The sequence below is a fragment of the Hydra viridissima genome, unplaced genomic scaffold (assembly GCF_058129835.1).
Source record: "Hydra viridissima isolate aposymbiotic clone 2 unplaced genomic scaffold, HvirCarnegie_v1 scaffold_5, whole genome shotgun sequence".
NCBI classification, from domain to species: Eukaryota; Metazoa; Cnidaria; class Hydrozoa; order Anthoathecata; family Hydridae; genus Hydra; species Hydra viridissima.
In genome coordinates this window covers 11,665,498-11,671,842 of record NW_028324304.1, presented here as the reverse complement: position 1 = coordinate 11,671,842, position 6,345 = coordinate 11,665,498, and positions in this window count along the sequence as shown.

The window sequence follows — 6,345 nt, the reverse complement described above, 5'->3', positions numbered from 1 at the left end:
CTATCAGGCTGAGCAAGAAAATGCCCAAGGGCGTCAAGTAATTCAGTGATAAGTATCGAAATTGACGACAATTGCACATAAATTCTTTTATTTTAATTATGATACAAACATTCAACTTTATGGTTTATATTATTATACAAATATTTAGCTGTATGATTTTATTATGATACAAAAATTTAACTGTATGATTTTATTTACTATAAAAACATTTAGCTCTATATTTTTAGTTATGATTGGAACTTTTAACTTTATGAGATAAATGAGCTAGCAAGTAAAATTTTTCTTTGAATAAATGTAGTAATCTTTTTATTATTGTTAAAATTTTAGGTTTTCTAATTTTTTGTTTTTTTTATTATGTTCAGTTTTTATTATCATCTTGTTATTTTCAAAACTACTAAAGTTTCGGTTTATTTCAGAATAATAAAAATGAATAAACAAGAGAAAAATCAATACTTGAGGGAATGGCGGCAAAGTAATCCAGCCTTAAACAATCTTCTTGTAAATGAAGAAATGGAGAGTAGCATTGATTTCCAAAACATTGAAATTGAGAACTATAACGATTTTATTTATGTGTTTGATCATAAAGATACTTCTGAAACTGAGAGTTCTGACCTAGACTCTGAGGTTCTTATGAGTGATGATAATGAAGATTTTAATATGTTAATATTGTTCTATCTATCTCTTCTTCCTTGCATATGTTTTGTATACTTAGATATATTTTAGTCTTGAATCTTGAAAGTTAGCGTTAATAAAAAATCAAGCAACTAGTCAGTTATAAGAAAAATGTATTTTTAACTGTTTTTTTAACATCCCATTAACAGTATCCCATGTTGTATTTTAGAAGTCATCCTGCTAATGCACGAGTCTTCGATGGAAGCACAAATAAAAGATCAAATAGGAAGCATCTTAAATTTCTCAGCATTTGTAAATGGAAGAAAAAATAAAATTAATTGAGGATGCAAGTGGTTGTTGAACAATTATTAATTTTGAGTTTTTTTGTAAATTTATTATATATGCTATATAATATACAAAAGAATACATAATACATCTTTAAGTAAAGTCTTTAAAAACATTTATTGTATTTTTAGTTAGAGTATCCCCAAAACTGTTTTTCTAACGCCTTGTAAGGGATTAGAAACCCTTATATTAATGTTGAATATTGATTTTAATTGTGTTAAACATTTAATGTTAGTATATTAACATTAAAGGTATATATAAACCGTTTACATACGGTTATATTCATTAAATAACCATGACACGAAGCCATAGGCTTTGGCAGGTTTATATGAATGTAACAGTATATTAATATTAAATATTAAACACAATTACAATCAATATTTTACGTTAATATAAAACGCCAATAATTTTCCAACTTAAATTTATGTTAGTATAACGTTAATCTAACATTTAGATTTACGTTAGATAATAACGTTTGTATAACGTTATTATCTAACGTAAATCTAACGTAAGAATTTTACGTTACAAAACCTTTCCATTTTGCCGAACCGGCAACGTTGTACAAACTTAAAATCTAACGTATATACAACGTTAATACAACGTTGCGTGCCGGCTGGGATTATGCAAGCTGCTTTTGTTTGGCTTGATTTCTGTGATTTAATTTCTAAATACTTGAAAAATGAGATTCACAATAATTATTTCTCAGTGTTTTAACTAAAAAAGATACTGTTTTAAACAGGAAATTAGGGCTTGTCTTTAGGGGCTCTGAGGGGGCTCTAGAATAATTATTAAAATTTGATAAAAAAATTTTTACATTATACACAACACTAGAATGGGAAAAAATTCAATTTGGGTGGTTTTGAAAGTTTTTTGCATAGTGGACACCCCTAATATATATATATATATATATATATATATATATATATATATTAACTTAATACACTAACATTGAAAATAGCTTCTCCTACACTGTGTGTAACATGATAGTCTCAGAGAGCATGAAAAAAAACCTTTGTGCCAATAAAATGAAGAAATACCATTATCTGGAAACGTACTGAAATGCTTTTATTTCGCTTAGTATAATGTTGCAAATCATCTTTAAGTCTAGTTTCTAAAAATCTAATAAAGCTCTTGGGACTCGATACTGCATTCGAAAAACATTGTCAGAAACATCTTCGTTAAAAAAGCGGCCGTTAAACTAAAATTAAATTGAAAAACAAAACAAAAATATAATTTCTGCGCCTATTTAGTATGATTTCTGATTTTGTTCGATAAAAAATCTTTAAAAAAACATCAAACCTTAGTAATTTTAAGTAATGTTTTAAACACCAATCGCTACAGGTTCTCGGTTAATGACTTTTAGTTCTTATATAAGACCTCCTTGTTAATAAAAAGGTGATACTAAATATGTATTCAATGTTATAAATGCACGGGGGTAAGCTTAAAGTTGTTTGAAAACATGACAAACAGGATTTTGCTACTGCTGCAACAAATAATTTGCCATTTTATTTCACTCCTATTCAAAATTAAGTAGCTACGCTGCGAAATGTTTAACATTCTTACAAAAATTTACGAACATGAGAAACAAAACCCTATAAAAAATTGGGTTTTTTTTAGCGAAAATTTTATTTTTCGATTTAGTAAAATTAGCTACTACAGCGGCCAAAATTTGATCTAAAACTTTTCTGTTGTTTTATATATATATATATATATATATATATATATATAAACAATGTACAAACAAAACAACAAACAGCTGAACTTCTGTGTTCCTTTTTCTATAATTATATTAAACATAGGATCACAATTTAAAGTTATACATATTGAAATAAAAGTTATTTAGATTATAGATATTTAGTTAAACAAATATAACACATTGACTTTAGATTTTGAAATAATATTTTAAACATTAAAATATTCCTCAATAATATGGACAAATAAGCAAGGAATATCTAAAAGCGGCATTTAGTTTGCAGCACACGAAGTCGAGGCAATTGTGACAACCATTCCCATATATTTTGTGACAAGCAACCCCTTCTATGTAAGTTGCAAGACACCTGTAAATTTACCTAAAAGCGTGTGAATTTCATGAGAATTTTTTGTGGATTAAGTTACTCAAATGAATAAAAAACTTTAAAAATATTATTTCAAACACAATAAAATAATTTTTGTTTGGTAAAAGAAAATTTCTAAGTTAGCAAAATTTAACTTTTTCATATCAAAAACCTATAAAAACAAATAACTTGTTTTCTACACGCTAAAAAAAGCTGAAAATTACAGTGAAAATGTTTTTTTTTATATAAGATTTTGATTGTATGATTTTAATGTTCTAAATCTTATCTACATTTCCTGTATTAAACTTTGTGACAACCAACCCCGCGTGACAACCAACCTTGCTCTCCCCTACATGTTGATTATTAGATGCTTGTATTGTTTGTGGATCTATGCTAGAAAAATAAAAGCTGAGCATTCAACAACTTCTCTTAAAGTGTTTGCTGAATGATAGTCTGCATCAAGTAAAAAGCTAGGAGTTGATTCTTGACTATAGAATGGTCCTGGCTATCACTCTCAATCTAACAAGAATAAATTTTCGTCACATAAAAATTTTGTTGGTGAACATGTTCATAGAAGAATAGTATTATAAACCACCCAGGCTTGTGAACTATCAAATTTTTTTTAAATAATCTTTAAGCTTAGTTCACCAAAGTATGAAAATCAATAATTTGCTAATAAATCTTTATTATTGTTCTAGAGTGGCACAATTTCATAATTTTTTAACTGTTTTACAAAATAAAGTAACTCTTCCCAGTATTTTAACTTTTTACTTCTAGGTGTCTGAAAACAAATTACAAAGTTGTAGGAACTTTACGATTATAAAAATTAATTTATTAATAAAGTAGAAATTAATTGGACATAAAGGTGAAAAAACATTTTTCAACGCATTTTTCCGATAATCATGTAGATCATAATAATCCTAAATATTCTCATATAAATTTATTAATTCTTAGTATTGCCTTAATATTTCTTATTTAACTTTTATACTGTTTCTTATTTTCTCACGTTTAGAATAGCGTAACACCATCATCACATAATAAACCACCCATACTGATAGTTGCAAAAAGGTATGCACTCTGAGTGGCATTAAGATTGTAACCACAACAAGGATATTTACCATTATTCAATATAAATAAGTACAGAAATTGTGCTCCAATTTTAGTTAAGGATGAGTGATTCACAATATTTGCAACAGACAAATAAGTGGCAGCTGCTGGAAAAGATCCTTCTAAACTGCTTCGTAAAATGTCGAACTATCTTGATACAATCGTGCTTAGATCTACTCAAGACCTAAAATAACCTGTAATTGTTTTGCATTTACTTACAGTCTTTGGAAATATCTGTGTAGCTAATCAAAAAATGCTTCCAGTTAATTCTTAAAGAAAAGGTTTCTTTATCAATTGTCCCTTACATACCACCATCCATGGCTATGGATAAACTTTTTAAAAGTTGTTATGGAAATGGAAAAGTAAAGGAATATGTGGGCTATCTAGTAGGCAGTCTTATACCATCATATCTTGCCCTAAATTTGTCCATAAATTTTAAAGCACGTGTTCTGTTTGATAACTGGGATCTTTGTTTGAAGAGCAATGGTGGTGATGGTACTCACAGCAGAATGATGAAAACAATCCTAGAGTTTTTCCTAATTTTTAGAATAAACATAAACTACCATGACTTGACCATTCTAACTATGTGAAGCATCTGATGAATGCTAAGGTAGAATTTTCTTCAAAACAAAATTACATTTATGTTAAAGGATACTTAGAAAAGCGTGTTTGATACAAACCACTGTACAAGGTGTTCGGAAAAGGTAAGTGGTATTTCTTTTTGAAATTACTGAGAGATGTGTGTGTGTGGAAAGGTGGGATGCATGCAAAATCAAGCAGCTTGGTTTGTGTAAATTTAGTAGCAATGGAGCTGTTTACCCTCCAACAGCATGCGTTTTTTGTCCGAGCATATTACCTAAACAATAATTCTATCATTGCAAAGCTTTTTTTGTGCTCATTATGAACTCATAACTCTTCCTCAACGCCACATCATTCGAAAATGGATTAAAAAGTTTAAATTATCGGGATCTGTTGTTTCAATTCAAAATAAAGATCGTTTGCCGTCAGAGTAAAAGAAAGAATCAGACGTGTCTTACAATCAATAAAGAAAATTGTATTTGCATATCATTTTAAAACGGGATTTACATCACATAAAAGTTAACGTGTCAATGAATTGAAGAGAACCGATTAGGGTCACTGATTGAATTTCATAACGCTGCAGTTTGAATAATTGTTTGATGTTTACAGCAACAATTTGATGTCTGCCAAAGGAATAATTGAACTTAACTTTTTTGAAGATCGTGGAGGACGTGCATTAATTACAGTATACGGCTTCATTTGGAACCATGCTCCTGTATTAAAACTATGAAACGATTACTAAGTGGAGCTCAAAAAATTTCAACCGTTTTACCGCAGCAAATTTGGCTTAAGTATCTAAGGCTTTGTTTAGACGTGTACTGAGAAATCTTAACTTAAGATTAAAAGAGTGCTATTAACGAAACGGACGCCATTTTAACAACTTTCCTATAATCACACATAAAAAAAAAACAAACAAACAAACAAACAAATAAATAAAAAGCATTCTTTGAACATTTTTTTATTTTCAACTTTACATTTCTTTAAACTTCACCAAAATTTTCTGGACACCATGTAAAATGTTAAGTAAAAATAACCAACACTAATGTACTAAACTGAGTTATAATACGATTTAATATGTCGTGTCTTCCAAAAAAATTTTTTTGATGGAGTGTTTCTTAAAACCTGCTTTTTGTAAGGGAGTGCTACATGTAAATTTTAAATAAATAACTTTCCAAATTTTTTTCTTTCTTCTTTATAAAACAAGTGTCAAAAGCCTATGATGTTTCAAATATATCTGTGGTTGTCATTCAAAATTTGTTTCTAAATGATTAAGTAACAGTGTATCTTTGGTGTTCTGCATTTTCATTAAAAAGACACTGATAAATAGTTTTTGTCACATAAAACTAGCGATGATATATGTTTATGCAGGTGTATCACACCCAGTTTTTTTGTGACAGCTAATCTTCATTTCAGACCTCATTTACGTTTGAATAACTTCATTTAGGCTACTGTATGACTATTGCATTCAACTAACTTACATTTTACTTACGTTAGTTACGTCGTAAATATGCCACAAACATGTTCTAACAACCTCGATAGTTTTTGCTATTGGATTTCCTGTACGGCATCGAGATAAATGCTGGCTTCCACATAAATGTTTTGTAACGTGTGTGAGACTCTTATTAGGTTGAGACATGGCCTACTATAG